Source organism: Anopheles nili, chromosome 2 (assembly GCF_943737925.1).
Source record: "Anopheles nili chromosome 2, idAnoNiliSN_F5_01, whole genome shotgun sequence".
Taxonomy (NCBI): Eukaryota; Metazoa; Arthropoda; class Insecta; order Diptera; family Culicidae; genus Anopheles; species Anopheles nili.
In genome coordinates, this window is record NC_071291.1 from 68,378,752 (window position 1) to 68,395,464 (window position 16,713).

General features: G+C 49.9%; 1 protein-coding gene across 1 annotated transcript in view; it reads right to left on the minus strand.

Moving 5' to 3' along the window:
- LOC128720347 (optomotor-blind protein) overlaps nucleotides 1-16,713 on the minus strand; it is a 95,688-nt gene that overhangs the window by 12,829 nt on the left and 66,146 nt on the right. The window lies entirely within an intron of this gene.

Here is a 16,713-nt window from a genome sequence, read left to right on the forward strand (position 1 = left end):
TTGTTTAAGCCCGAGACGTGGTCTGCTTTTTGCTAGTCCTGTTTTCCCCGAACACACACTCAGTATATGCCACTTTACCACCTGGTGCGTTTGGTTTCGAGGTTCGCTCATCTTCCAGGTGGCTAATGAGAGGAAGTTCGCTTAGATGAGATATCTGTGGTGGATAAAAATCGCCACCCATCTAACAAAAACGGCGAGAGGTCGCTTCGTAGGACATCTTCTCTGCATTTAGCCTCCGGCCTCATGACGACTTTAAACGTCTTTGATTCGTAAGCTAGCGTGCAAACCGAGCTCGACTGATAGGTTGCAGTTAGATTCTCGCTCGGCATAAATTATGCGCCCCCAATATTTGGTCCCATTCCCGGGCAATTGAGCGCAAGCCCTAACGATGGTTGCACAACGCGCAACCACAGCAAAACGGTTGAATCGTTCGTTTGATGAAGATATAACATTTACCCCGATCGCCACCCCAAAAAACACTCACACACACACACAGCCGAGCCGAGGATCCCGAGCCCGGCTCCCAGAGGATGGAAAAGCGAACGCAACGAATCCCGGAGGTCCCAATCATCATTTCATTAAACATCCCACGTCGGGCGCCCGGGAGAACGGCCGGTCAGAAGTAATGATTAAATAATCATACCCCACCGTGGCAGGTCCGGTTGGAGCATCGTCTGGCCGGCGGGCCGAAACCGAGCGCCCAGATGGTTCGGGCATTATCTTGTTAATTTTTCCATCTTAAGCTCATTCGAAACTTCCTTTCCTCGTAAAACCGCTCACTTTGCGAGCCGCGGGCTCGCGTGGAGACCGATTGCGCGATGATCGCGCGCGCCGTCGAAATAATTTCGCCACTCCACTTCGTGGGGCCGTTTTCGTTTCACTTTTCTGCTTTCGCGACCGTCGCTTGTGTCGCTCGCCCGGCGGTCGATAATTTAGTCGTTTACTGCGAGGTTTCGGTCGTCTTTCTTCCCTTTTCTTGCTCCTACTCGCGCTCGCTCTCTCTTTCACTCACTCTTCTCGATCATATTTCCACGATTTTCATTAATTGGTTGAAGCGCTCCGAGCGGATAATCAAGCTCACCACGGGTTTCACCCTGTTCACGGGAGATTGCCATTTGCCATTCGCACCGTCCATTGCTCGCCAAAATCACTCACCTACACCACGCCCCCTTTTGAGGCACATTGTGTGTGTGTGTGTGCTCCACCCTTTGGGGCCACCCATTAAACCACCCCCAAACCCCCCCCCACCCAGCGGGAGCAGGTTAGAAAGTCGCCAAACTCTCCCACCACACCGTGCTGGGGCTGAGAAACGTACGGTGGTGTTCTTTTTGCGCGATCTTGAGCCCGAGTCTCGAGAGGGCAATAATGCCCGCAAACGGGGACATTAATAACGTTCGTCGTCTGTGGCCAGCGTTTGCGTTCAAGTCTCCAAAAGCACGCGAATGGCGGGAATGGGGCGAGATACGCACGAAATCCAAAGAAAAACCCGGTTCCCGAAACTGCGTTTCCCATACTGCGAGCAGACCACCATCACCCAGGGGTGGTTGTGGACTCATAATTTCACAGCATCCTGCATAAAGGCGCAACACGCTTTCACCTCATCTCCGTCTCTCTCTCTCTCTCTCTCGCTCCTTTTGCGCTTGACGCCGTTTTAATAGGTGGAACTTCCTGGTTGTTGGACCGTTTGATTGTTTTCAGAATTGGGCTTCCTTTCGGGAAGGCGATCGGAGGTTTATAATTGCTCGTCCGCGGGTTGGTTCGATCATCTTGGGCGGCCTCCGGATAGGCCGGGTTCATCGTTGTCAACGATGACGATTTATCGACGCGCATCCGGACGCCACCCAACGCACACCCGGAAGCTGTGGGAAGCCTGACCGGAAGTGACCGCGCAGGGTAATGATTGGAAGCTTTTCGATCAAAACCAACCCGCGGGGTGCGGAAATGACAAATTAGACTGTGAGTGATTTGGAACCCGCTCGCCTTCACGGGGATGGGACATTTTCCTGAGCTGCCCATTCACGGTCTCGTTATCGTTTGATTAATTTTTAATAGATTATCATTTCTTTCTTTTTAGTGGGGGGATTTTGTTTTTTAGGGGGTTGAATTTCCTGTTCATTTCCCAGCTCGAAAGGACTTTTGTCTCAAGTGAACTCGAGGATAGAAGTCCACCAATTTGGAGCCATTTTTGATTCGCTATCAACCCTACCGATCGTACGATCGATATCGGTTATCTTTCTCTCTCTCTCTCTCTCTCTCTCTCTCTCTCTCGTTCACCCGAAAACCACTAAAAGGTATCAATTTTTTGAAACGCTTTGAGTCGCGGTTTCCTGTTCTCATAAGGCGGTTTATACGTTTTTGCACATAAAACACGCATAAAATGAACAGAACGCACCGCTGGCGGCAGATTTTTACGATGGATTAATTAACAGTTCCTTCACCCGATCGCATCGTACGGGCTCGAACCGGATCGACACGAAATTGTCTCTTAATCTGCCGAAAACAGTGGAAAGTGCATCGGTGTCCGGCCCCGGGTTGCAGCCGGCGACATTCCGGGTGGGCTTTATGTCCGTGTGTTCGATTGCATTTACCTCCGACCCTTACGAGCGCCGGTCTGATTTTTAGAAGTTCAACTACCCAACCGACCACCCCGAGCAGATGACATAAAACGTATCAATTTAGTGGCGCGCCCGGCGGACCTGCTGCAATCAACTGTTTTTATTTATTTTCCCTTAATTTGTGTGACCGCGTCACCGACGGAATTTATGCGTGAGGCGATGGGGAAAAAAGAAAAGGCGACTGGGCTAAGACAAGAAAAAAAAACCCACGCCAGTTCGAACGGCTTTGTCCGGCCCGACGTTATCTTATCACGGGGTGCGCGCGTTGTGAGGTCCGCTTCCGTGGTGGGGTTTCTTTTTTTCTGTGCCCAAAGACCAAAAGACCGGCAGCTACGGTGCGTTAATAATATTGTTTTAATCAACATCTTGAAAAACCGATGTCAGTCGCGGGTGCATTAAGCATCACGAGAAATCCCAAAGAACGGAAGAACGAGAGAAAGCTAAACGATTCGGGATGGGATGGGTTTCGATTCTCGATGACGGGAAGTGGCTACAAAAGTGAAATGGAAACCGGGGTTCCAATGGGACGGTTCTAAATTAACAAAGCTGGAAATTGCGCACAAAAATGTGAATGACAATTAAGCAACTTGCTCAGTCTGTAATGCGATTTTTCGAAGCTTAATATGCAGGACATTGAATTACTGCACTCTCCAGCGCTTCGAGCAATTTCAAATCGATGTATCGAAAGCTCAAAAATAAGCGAAACCCATCGCCTATTAAATGAACTACACCACCCATTGGTGATTGAAAAATCAACCTCATAATGCGACCCAATCCCACCGTGACATTCCCATTTACATCTCACCATCGCATCGGACCCCTTCCGTTGGACAGGTTTTCTGCTGCCAATTTATTTCCCTCGGCTCATCGGTTCGAATCGAGACTGCGCCTTTCATTAGCTCCGTGCTCCAGTGGCCATTTGTCGGACCCAAAGCCCGCATGGTCGGTAACGAAATCCTCCACGGTGGGTGGTTTTTGACGGATCGATTCATTACCGGTGTGCGATGACATGTCTATCGATTCTCAATCGGACTAATTAGTTTGTACCTTTCCTTACCGTGCGGATAGTCGGTATCGGTAGCGTTTGGGGTGCCACTCGCGCTCGGGCCGTTGATGGGGTGAAGAAGAAGAAAAAGAAGAGGAAGAAATACGAGAAAAACGATCGAAACGCTCCGGAACCGGTTTTCCACCCCTTTTTCCTTCTACAACGCACCACCATCCCGAAAGGGGGTTGCTACTGCCACCTTCCGTTAGATAATTACCATTTAACCGGGCCAGCCAAACGGTCGTTATCGACGTCGAGAAGCTGGAACCGGTTCGGATACTAAACCGATCGCACTTTGACACCGAAACGGTCGACATTCTCGCGGCCGTATCTCACGGGCGAGCTAATGAGCTCGCGCGGCATTATGTCCCACACCTAGGTGCAGGGTTGTTGATTTAATATATGTTTGTTTTCCTTTTCCTTGTCCACCTCTCGCTCTCTCTCTCTCTCTCTCTCGCTTGCTGGCGAGCTGCTCGAGCTACTGGTGGGACGCGATTTAAGCACATAAATTTAACCAGATATAGCAATTTGCGTGAGTGCCTTCCGGAGTTTTCGGCGGGCTCGAGAGAATTTGGGAATGCGCGGACATTTCGCGCCCACTCTCGCGCTGGAGCGAGTGAAATAAGCGTCCTTATCAGTCGACCACTAGATGGCGGCGGAATTCGGTTTCCTATTTGGAATTCCAAGCCCCTGGATGAACGAGAATCGACATTCCCTTCTCAGCGCTTCAGCAACCGTCCGACGGACGGATCGTCAGATAGCTGGTCAAATTATGCAGCGCGGTCCGAACGGCCAGCCCAGCTGCGACACCGACCGGAGCTACTTTGCGTCCCCAAAGATAGTCCCAGTGCCGTGGGATGCGATGCGTGCGGTGCGATCGGTAGGCGAACCGCCGGGCGAAACCTGGTGGCCTAATGAATTCGAATAAATTAAAAGCGCAAAGCGTTCGCTTATCTAAATTGATATCTATGTTTCTTATCCGTCTAATTTACCCGTTGTTTTTTGACTCGTACGGCTTCTGGGTGTCGGGATGGGTTTCGGATCGCGCACTCCAGTCGCTCCCAGTGGCGTGGCGATTTATAGATCCCTTTTCCGGCGAGTCCGGAGGATTTTTTTTGTGTTCGGAGAGCCAACGCTTGCCTTTGCGCTTGTGGAATGGAGGCGCATAAATCAGTCCGCTGGAAATTAGATCTTTCCTCGGTTTCTGGCACCAACCGTGGGGGCTTTTGTCTCACGATTTAGGAGCGCGCCCAAGTGTTGGGTAGGAATTTGTTTGGATTTCATGGGCGCCTTTTTGCTTTCGTTTCGTGCGCCACCCCGGGTAAGATGAAAAATTTGGCGAACAATTTTATTACCAGCTTCCATGATCGTCCCGGCTGATAAGCCGAAAAGCCGGTGGTTTATGCGTTATCCTCTCGCGGGAGGGCGCATTTGACAACCACCGGACGCGTATCAGCAACCGGCGATCGGACGACAACGTGATGGTTGACAAATTCGCTTGGGTCGTGGTTCGAGGGTGAAAAGCGCGTTTATGATTTGTCACGCCGCAGCGAGCACGAAAAGATGATGGATGTGGTGAAAAGTGATACAATTCGCAGCCCCAAAAATGGCCACAATTCAGCGGAAATCCTTGCCGCAGCGTCCGTTTTCGTGGGTTTTCTGGGAAAATGAAAACGAAAGCCACAGGCGCGCTACGACATGAGTGTGATGGAACGTTGCTCGTGAATTGGTTCAGTTTTAATTGGATGTTGAAACTAGCTTATTTATCTGATTACTGATCTCGCAAGTTCATGATTCTCGCAAATATCTCGCCTGCTTGCTCTTTAATTTCTAATATCTTCTATTGTGCTGCTCTTGTTATTTCTATGTTATACAATCATTCGAAGGTGGATATTTTAAACGTGGGCGTTTGACGAACAATATTCGTCCCATAAAGAGTATATTCTCGTAAGGATTCCCATAAGGAGTATATCCTGTTATTCTAGGCGAGCGATAAGAGGTAATCGATCATCATCGCACAATGAGTCAATGTGTGATAAGTGGGTATTATTTTTATTCATTGCCATAATTTTAATACTTTTTATTCTCATGCAATCCCTAGGAAAAGCTGAAAAGCTGCCATTTAAACGACAATCGTCGAAAGGTACTCAAATTTTCATTCATCACTCCTACAGCGACGCACATTTTTATCGACCCACGAGCGAAACCGTGCTCCCTCGGAACAGAATAATGGCCCGCGATTACATTAATACTTTGTAATATTTTAATTTTCAATCACCTCCCAAAACGGGCGGCCCAAAACCTACGAGATGCGCGGGCCATTTTTACGAGCGCATAAATATTCTAATAAGCTTAGAACCATCAAACGGGACTCGTCCCGAGGCCTGAAATCGGAGCCCCTGGAGGAGACACGAAAAAAGGAGTCAAAGCACTCCCACCGTATCGGCACCATAATCGTCATCATCACCATCGGCACCGTCGTTATTAGGTAGTTTTATCGGTACTCCTGGCGGCCGATCGGCGCGCGGTTGTGGATTTTATTTTCACTCCTCTCACGCAACGTGGTTGTTCCATAACAACGCCGCAAAACGCCAGCCCATAAAGCCACAACAGCACCAGCAGCAGCAGCAGCCAGGGGAAGGAGCCGAAATAGTTTGTCTTTTATGCCTCAAATTAATTTACGATCCTCGACAACTGGTCGCGATCAACAGCTAGGAGCTGCTGAGATGGGAAAAGCGATTTCCAGCCGTCGTAAATTGGGCCTGATGGATCGGCCGAGTAGGTTTGGGGGAGGGCGGCACGGATCGATCATAAACATTTTCTATCATTTTTGTTTTCATTCGGGTTCCTTACCGATGGGTTTGTAGGACTTTTGAGCGGTTAAAAAAGGAGCTTCAAGAATCATTCGAACGCAAAAGGACGCCGTCAGGGCCATCTAATCATTGGGCGATCCAAAGCGAGCTTCACCTTCGTGGCGTGTGAGAATCCCTGTGTTTTGGGGCAATCGATTTCCCCTTTCACTCCTCCCTTCATCCCCCCCCAACCGTCTCCTTTCATCCCTCCGTTATCATCAAAAACTGACGATCGTGAGCATGGCGCAGGTTCCGCGTGAGATCGTGGCAGGAATAAAGCAATATTTTTACGGCACACTCGAGCAGAGTTTAATTTCGATTCCTCCCGGATCCCGTGGGGAGAACGGGTGGTTCAGTTCGCGGAACGAAACGGTTGATGCTACGCCACGCTGCGTACCCAGTCGGTGGGTCGTAAAAAATCAATCGAGGGCAAAAGCTCGTAAAAAAAGCAAGTCCCGGGCGTCCCAGGCGTCCCAGGCGTCCCAGGCGGCGGCTCATTCGGTTTCGGTGCGGCTGCATTACCTCACCGGGGCAGCCTCGTAAAATATGCCAACCGAACCTAGACAAATAAAACGCCGGAGCGATCCTTCCTGGACTCTCCCTCCCTTTTTATCGACCAATCCGATCGGATCGAACGCGATCCGAACGTCGAGTTTGTGGCCCGGCGAGGAGGAAAAGATCGGACGATAAAATTATGAAATTAATATTACGCCTTTATGGTGTGTCTATTACGCGGACAGGAAAGAATATTAACGCCGCCTGAGGAACCGCATGTTGAAGAAAACAAAAACCCACCGGCCCGTTTCGGTGCAGGATGGTGAGCTTTTTTAATGACGTTATTATTGCCGACCCCAGCCATGGCCGTTTGGAAGTGCTTTGTCGAGCTGCCGACAAGCGACGATGACACGCTGGCGATGGCGGCGCCTAATGGGTAGGCTTTCGGGGCGTTTATTATTAATTTTTGCGTGCGTTGCACCTTCCGATCGACGTGCGTGATGGAGTACGTGATGTGGCGCTGTGAGGCACCTTCGCCTAAGACGGTTCATTAAAAACACCTCCAGGGAGTGTGCTGGAGCGTGTTTTACGTGCGGGTGCCATATTGAACGATTGTAAGCGATTACATCGTGGTTCGGGGCGGTGTAAATCATGCGCTATCAACAATCATCAAGACCAAGATTGGTATTTGTTGGAATGAAATCCAACCGAGCTAGCGAGCGCTATGATGGGCTCGTAAGAAGCGGTTGTAAATAAGCCCATACCCTAGACAGTAGTTGACAAATCGATCGCTATCTTATGAGGACAATCACCGAACTCGGCCGCAACGAAAAGCGTCTGTCCGATTGAAGTAAAGAAAAAAAAATAATGCGCTTTCAGAGGCGCTCAGGTAACACCAAGAGGTCTATCTTTTATCCTTGTTATATCTCAACGACCCATCGACCATTGTTTTTTTTGCTGCTCCATAGCGCTTTTAGTTCGGTTTGCACAAGAATGTTTGCCTGCATTAATTAGCTTCGGTTAATTGTTTCCCCAGAAGAAGCTCGTCCCAGTGGCCCAACATTCCTTGCTGATTGACTTCTCAGAACAAAAACGCAAGAAAAGATTGATTTTATTGAATGAATAAACCGTGTTCGACGTCAGCTAGAGGAAAGGATTTACATTTTTCGAATAACTTCATGCGCGACCTAGCGGTTTTCCGAACGAATTCATTCGAAAATCGAGCCATTAATGGGAGTCTGTCCTCGGAAGAGCTTAAAAGAATCCCGACGCCTAAACAAACTAAAATGTCGATCACTTTACCACCTTGTGCGATTAGTTTTGTGCGGTTTTTTTTTTCGTTGCATGTGTATATTTCTTCTTGCTTCTCTTTCCTAACGCGATCGCGATGGAGTCGACTGCACACGGCGCATTAAGGATGGAGCAAACAGGCAAAACGCACCCAGCTCAAGCGAGTTCGCTGGCTCATTTGCATCTCGCGATCGTAACATTTTTATGTCCTGCGTGCAATGGCGGACAGGCACACGATCAACGGCTTGGGACAAAAAACCATATTTTTACCGGCCGGATAATACGCACATAACGATCGGCTTCTAAAACAAAGGTAGTAAAACTTTCATCTCCGCTCTTTTATTTTTCTTTTCTTTTTTTTTTTTTGATTAGCTCTTCCAGGCCGAGATGAGGAGGTTTCCTTGCGAGCCCCACAAAGCGCCAACCGTTTTGTCCCCGACACGCCACATGGTGGGAAACGGTTTTTTTTGTCTCCCCCCGTGTTTTTCGGCTCATTTTCGTGCGATTCAAATTCACAATCCTTTCCGCATACGAAATCGCCAAACATCGGCTGTGCGTGTCCCGGAAGACGGGTGTTGATTGGACAATTTATTTATTATCAGACCGAGGAGGGAAGGTTAAACGATTGCTGTTGGACAGCCACCCTCCCCCCGGGGTGGGTGGTGGTGGTGCTCACGAAAGGAAGAAGCGACAATAAATGAGAAACGTCGACGGGAGGGAAAAAAAGGAAAACAAACGAAACATCCCGGTGGTCCCAGTGGCGCACCAGGGGCCGTGGTGTGTGCGTTTCAGAAATGTTTGAATTTTTAAAAAATTCACTCTTTATTACACCGCGACGCGGCGGTCGGGTGGCCTCCCATGGGAAAGCTGGCGCACGGGAAGAAGTCCGGTGGCGGCGATCATCACCGTACGTTAATGAGCCACCTCCCGGATGATGGTCGGATTTCGATTTCGAACGCTGCGTGGCGTGCGATGATCTTGCCGTGCTTGCGGGAAGAACGGACATGATCTACCACCACCAACAGCACAAGGGGAACCATAAAGGTGAGTCTCAGCGAGCGTGGTGTGGTAATTAATAGAGGAATATTCAATTAGGCACGCCAAGCCAGGCGTTCGCGAGTCGAGAAAGAAGCGCAACGGACGCGATGATAAACCGATAGCTTTATTAGGGTGGGGAAACGGAGCCAAGGGATGGCTTCAATTCTGTGATTATCACGCCATATCACACACACACACACACACACACATGCACGCGGCCGCCCGAAACTGTCTCCGCGGGTCACAAATCGAAGGGTTCGTCGCTTATCGCCTAAAGTCGACGTCTTGAAGTCACCCGTGTAATTGGACGTGCTTTCTTTCTCTCTCTCTCTCACTCGGGTTTCTAACTCTCTTCCACGCGATAATAATGAACTCAGCATCTTTATGAGGTGCCGATGGTGTTCAAAACCGAGCCTTTCAGGCGTTTCTAGGCCTTTTTTTGTTCGCTGCCAACCCCCTCACTAGCTGGCGGGTGTAAATTACGTTTCCGGGTGCCGACTAGTGGCCGAAGCTTATCTCGGTCGGGAGCACCAGCACGTCGTCATAAAATGTGGAACATTATTGATCAAATCATGACCGGAACGGGTCGGAAAATCGGTCGTCAACACCGCGGCCTAGACGATCTTTGTAGCAACGTTACAACGGTCAGGAAACCCACGAAACCAACGCGAGCCGGTGCACTTTTCGGACACTTAATGAGGTGAAAACACCGCGTAAACCGAACAGAAGCCAGCCATCGCCATTGCGACGGAAGCCCGGCATAATTGCACTCGAATATTCAAACGCCATAAAGTATTCGTTTTAATTTGTTTACGTCGCACCGTTCGCACAGGAACGCACCATTCCGGAGGTCGAACGAACTTTTTGGGTGGTACGCTTAATGTCCGCGCTATCTCAATTCCGCGTGTATCCACGTTCCCATCCCTTGCTCGGGAAGCTGGCGTGCCGTAACATTTAATCCACCTTCGGGCTTTAATTTTCGTGGTCCCAAAAAAACCCCCAACCGCAGGATCCCGAAGCCAGGCGTGGAAAGAAATATATTTATGTGAATGAAAGGAAGTAAGCAAGAGGACACACTCTAAAAAAAACAGACACCACCGAACAGACCGATTCATCGGCGAAACGAGCAAATAAAAAGTCGTTTCATTAGTGCTTTTATCGCCTCGCTGGCAGCTACTGGTTATTTCCATATATCGTCCTCCCTGAAGGCCGAAGCCTGTGTTCGAGAAGGCCAATTCTGGCGGCATTGCAGTGATTGCCGTTAGGCAGAGTGAAAAGACACACATCGAGGCCAAACCCGAGAGAAAGAGAGAGAGAGAGAGAGTGAAAATGGAGATAGCAGCAGGAAGAAAAAAAAGCTCCCCACCCAAATTACTCACGATCAGGCTCGCGGGCAAGGATTTTCGCGACACAGCAGAAGAATCGTCCCGTTAATGCGGCAGGCTCGGACAAACCCATCAAAGGCGCCGTTTTCGGGTCGGACAATCGGCGGCATTTGAGGCGTTTGATGTAGTTTTTTTTCTTCTTCTTCTTCTTTTCGTTTCGGTGGCGTGACATCATTTGGTTTTTGTTTTGCCCCCAGCTCCATTTCCAGGGAGGCTGCGAGACCTTCCGAGCCCTGATAAGTACACGCTTGCGTACGCGCGGTTGTCGTTTTGAGCGCTGTTTAAAATTAAAATTATTTACCCCTCACACGCCACCAACCGGGGGCCCAAGGAAAAAGAAAAAACAGGATTTCTAGGAGGCCTGTGGCTGAAGCATGCGGTTGGGTTCGGGTTTCGCTATCAACTTAAATGTCAATTCAACGGCGCCGCTGCTGAGCGGTTCGGAACAGGGTGAGTGTTTATCATTTGATAAGCGAAGTCGTTTCATCTTTTTTCACCCCCAAAAAAGCGGTGCCGCCGGTCAGGCCGCGTTGGCAGATTAAGCGCTACATTTGGCCCGACGAAAGGCTGCGATTCGATGCGAGTTAACGAGCCCAGTGGGTCAAGCGAAACTTCGCATACTGATAATCAACTCCAGCAGGAGGTTTAACAGTATAACAACGTTACAAACGACGTGCAAATTCGAGTCACTGTTTTGGTTGAGAAGCCAAAACAAAAAAAAAACATCCTCCATTTTTATCCATTCATACAGGGGCGATTCTGGTGGGATTTTTAAGGACCAATGAGTGACCCAAAATGAGGTTAAATGGTAATGGCGTAGAACTTCTGAAATGCCCGCTCGCTTCAGGCTAGACGAACCGAACGATAATGAGTTAGTTTTTCCTCGAGTTATTTTGCAGCGACCCCTGCCCATTAACCCGCAGGCTCTCGTAGAGCCCAACCCGTACGCCCAATTATCCTTTCGCTCATAATTCCACTTGATTATGCTAATCGTATGCCAAACATCGAGCGCGCCACCGTCACGCCGTCGTCCCTTAATGGCATCGATCCATTCGAGCGTTCTTCTGAACTCACACACGCACGCGAACCTAATAGCGCAACTAATGGTCCCTGCATCCCTTCGCGGGCTCCCCCACCCGGATGGCCGGAGAACGGGGCCACCGAAGGAACTGGTTCCAGCGCCGGGTGGAGAAAAGAATTGTCACTTGCACGGGGCACGATTGGCGTTGTAATGGCGTAAAAATTAATCATGTGTCAGATGCCATTACGGTGAACGTGTCCCGTCCACCTTAGTGTGTTTTCCGTCCACCTCAGTTCGAGCCTGCGCCGGTGGTCGCAAGGGCGGTGGAAAATGGCACCTCGCGACTGGCCACCGGCGTGGGCTCGAATAAATAAATAAACTCATTTACGCAGGCCGGTTTCACTTCGCACGGCCGCCAGCTGTTAATTAATTCAGCAAAAGCTCCTCGAACGCGAAACCGACCCGACCGGAGAACATTGCGGAGTGCTTTCTGGTGAGCCTTTTCCGAGAGGGAGCGCGCTTTTTGTGTGTGTGTGTGTGTGTGTCTGTGCTTGTCTGTCTGTCTGTTCGCGGAGTTTCCATCGCTAATTGCAGCGAGTTTGTACAAAAGGCCCCCAGTGAGTGGACCACCATGTCGGTGGGAGAGATTAGAAGGTAATAGTCCTTTTTGAGAACTGCGATGAATACGGCCATTGGACGAGTTGAGAATTCACAGAAAGAAGACAAGAGCTGCATCTATCCTTGGTGGTCTCGAATCCTTTTGAAAGGCAAACGCAATGACAGGTAGCTAGAGCATTATTAAAACGCGATTAGAACCATTGCACGGAGCGTACAAACCCGCTGGTACTCTGGCGTTTGACAAAATGGAGATGCAGTTTTTTGTTTTGCATTTAATGCACCGCAATTGCACGTCGACAGGTTGGGGGGCATTTAATATTCTGGCGTCGATCATGCAGCGTCAAACAGGAAAGCGCACTCAATCACACGCTCTGCAGCATGCCTGTCTCACGCCATCGCCGTTGCCATTGGAAACGGGTTTCCTTTTTATTCCCCCGGCGCGAAATGATTCCATTTATCAAAGAATCGCCCCGACGGATCGAACCGGAAATGGGCCATTTAGTCGTGGGGCGATTTTTATCGCAGAAAACAAACAAGCTTCAGCGAGTGTGGTAAGGACATAACTAGCGAACGAGAGAGAGAGAGAGAGAAAAAAGAAGCTTTCGCAACATTGTATCCCTCAAGATGGGCTCCTCTTATGCTTATAGTTCGCATGGAGCTAATTCCACTATTTGCAGTAACATTTGCTCATCGATTAGCTCATTCTGATGCTGTTTGCCTTCATCGGAGCCGATGCTTTGAGCCATCAAATATTATCACTCGTACCCCCGGTAGCTCTCGGCAGTAAAATCAATACAATTCCGCTAATCTCCAAACAGCAAGCGGTCAGAAAATCAAACCTCCCCCCCGACCAGCTCACCGTGTTTGGCCAAATGAGCGCAATTAATCCGGCGGTCCTCGTGGGGGAGAACAAAAAAAAAACAATGACAAGGAGGCGCACAATTTGCGCCGGCGGTGTAATTGGATCCCACGGTGGGACGCATATCGCGGTCAAAAACCAACCCTCATCCCGAGGCGGTCGGGCTTTTATTGTCATTTATGCCGTGTTTGTATTTGCGTTTCGTTTTCCCAACCAAACCGACCGGCCAGCGGGACCTTTTTGTGTGGCTCGAGATCCGGCAATCGAACACGGGGTCTTTTCTATCATGCCGCAAACACAAAACCCCCAGGGGCCATGTTGTTTGCGCCTAGGATTTACTTACGTCCGCGAGAGAGAACGACCACGAGACGACGCCAATTCGCTTCCCTGCGCCCGGAACTCGCCTTGATTTTGTTTGGGACATTTTGTTTTTCGTCTTCTTTCCTTTCCGTGGTCAACGAGTTTTGGTCAACGGCCAACGGGGGTTTATTGGGGCCCCCGAGGTTTTTTTTTTGTGCTTCCCACCATTAGAACCCGTGTCGTCATGTACCCGAAAAGTGTGTTGTAATATGAGCTCTCCACGCTTTTTCCCGGCGTCGGTGCCGCTCGTCTTACGGAGGCCGCCAGGCGGAGACACATCAAAGCGCAACCGCCGAACCGACCGAACCCTGCCGATTATTATTAATGTCGACAAAACGGCAGTCCGATGCGATACCGGCGATGGGGCATTTTTCCCTGTTTTTTTTTTCGGTTAATGTTCCGCATTATTATTAACATAACTTTTTTTTTGTGCGTGTGCGTTGGTTTCGCTGCTTCTGCTCCGTGCGTTTCTTCAACCGAACCGGAAATCGCAGCATAACCGAAAGTGCATATACGGCGTGCTTAAATGAATTATTTTACCCATTTCCCTTGCGACACGACCACGCGGAAGTGATTAATGCAACGTGCTCGTGTTGATGATTCATTCCTTTTATTTTTCTTCTTCCTTCTACCGACTCGGTCGGTCCAAGAAAGTAGTGATACTTCTGCCCTCGTGTGTCAGGTCTTATCTGCAGGAAAACCCACGAGAGTTTCCGCGTGCATCCGCGTGCAGTGTGCAAAAGCGCTCTCTCAAGTGTCCTCGCTGCATTATGGCCGCCTTTCTTTCGCCACTTCCTTTCGGTTTCTTTTTACTTCGTCCTCTCGAACACGCCGTATCAGCACGCGCACAATCACGACCGCGTACGCAATAATGGCCCCCGGCGGATGTGTGTGCCAACTCGAATCGAAGGGCAAGGATGTGCCGCTGCTACCAGGGATGTATGCAAAATGGCAGCCATCGTGCACCGTGGGCCAGGCATAATGGGATTTCTCGTCTCGGTCTAAGCGCAACCACCGGTACGTCATTATCGTCATGCCGGTTTGTGAAGCTTCTAATGCGATGGCCTCCTGCCGCCCGATGCTTCTGGGAAAGGACGACAAAATGGCGTCCCCGGTGCACTGGCGGTGCTTCCATGCAACAGAGGCCGCAATGCACCGCCAGTGCACCTTCCAGCGTGCCGGTGGGAATTCGCTGGAAAGCGAAACAATACAAAAAAAAAGGCTCCAACACACGGCTATGGCGGGCGATGCGATGCCATTCGGTTGCACACGGTGTCAGGTTTCCAGCCCGGTTGCAAACGAGAACAAAAACCCTCCCCAAACACGCACACACACACGCTCGCAAATCGCGGCGCAAGTGACAAGTTGCGACAACGGCGACGAATAATGCACTAATGCACCGGCGACGACGACTACGACGACGGTGATGGCGTGTCGTAAGCCTGGTGCGAAACATGTGTCGTGGTCGGCGCTGGAAAATAAAGGGTGCCACCTCGTGTTGGCCCGAAAAAGGGGAGCGCAAGGATGGCGCTAAAACACGCCCTTGGGCGCTCACCTTCGCGGCGTCACCTTATTAGGCCTGCAATAGCTGCCATTTTGGTGTGATGCAGTGGCCTAACGGGGGCCGGAAGGGTGTCATAAGTAGGTGCAGTCACATTCACACACACACACACACACACGCTCCCTCAGTGGGGGGTTTTGTGTTTCAACGCTCCCAGACGAGTGGTGGCACGCTAATGGGATCATTCACAGGTAAGGTTCGCTGGCAGGAGTTTGCTGAGATACACACGCGGTGCAAATTGATGCAATTTGCTGCATAATTTTAGGCTCGAATTAAGAACACACCTCGGTTGCAGTTTCATCAAATTATCGCATTCAATTACTTAAGGTGTAGCAGTGATGGTTTTTCTAATGCCATTTGTGCCTTCATTCGAGCTTAATTCAGTTCCGAAGGTTCGCTCTTTATTTGGAACCGTTCCATTAGACGCGCTGTTAAACAAACAGCGTAATTGAAAGAAAGTTTTACAAAGCGAGCAACAAAAGCAAAAAGACACCCACAGACGTGCAGGCTCGTTAGGGAACTGCTGGCCGTGCGTGACGATGCTCAATCGACGTGGTACCGGGCATTTCTCTTGTCGCCTCTGTTTGAGCGTCGCTATAAAATGAGGGAAAAAAGCAGAATCCCACCCTCAGGACGCCAAAGAACGCGGCGTATCGTCTGATGGACTCGCAACTATCATTTCTTCCCTGGTCCCGAAAAATAAAAAAAAGATATACCATTAACGTATTTGCAGGAGCCGTACGCTTCCCGGGACGTTCTGCCAACACGACATGTAGGTGGGCAGAGTTTTCCCATTTCTGATACAAAAAAGAAAAGCAGTAAAAGAAAAGCAAGAAAACGACGCAGTATCACATACGCACATACGCGGCTTTGATGTCCCTCCCTTCCACAGTGGACCCTGGTCGGCGTGTGCGTGCTCACGTCGTTTGTGTTCAATTTTATTAATGGATGTAATTTAATGTTATTAATCATCATCATAAGCACCCATCATCAGTGAGCGCTGGCCAATCTCGATGGAGCCCAGGCCAAGCTCCACCCGTTCCAGGGGCCAGGGTTGACGACGTCGCTCGAGCGGTTATCTTATCTGGGCCGCCATCTGCCGCTTGGGCTGGGAATGGGAACGCGCCAAAGGGCGAAATCACTGGCCAGCCTGGGACACCTTTCGAGGCGATTTCCCACAGGACATGCGTGCAGCCCAACGGAGAGAGGGTGGCGTTTTATTCTGCGAAATCGTTTCAGGTGGGGGTTCCGTTCGTTTAGGGCCAGCGCCAGTGTGTGAGTGTGTGTAGGGGTTTTTTTATGTACTAACCTACCCATCCGTGTGGGTTTTTTTTTCCAAATGGACATAGTTCTTCTATTTACGCTGCCCCAGCTGCTGGGTAATGAAATGTGAACAAACCGTCATGCAAACGGAGCGCAAAGCGCCAACTAATTACAGTAAAAAATAATGCAAATGACGGCGCGTTTAATGCACTTTTTGCTTGCACTTTCTCGGGCGCATTTGCCGGACTTCGGGACGCTCGGTGGCGATCATCAAACGACCGGGGTGGTGCTGGTGAGCCCAGCGATAAAGC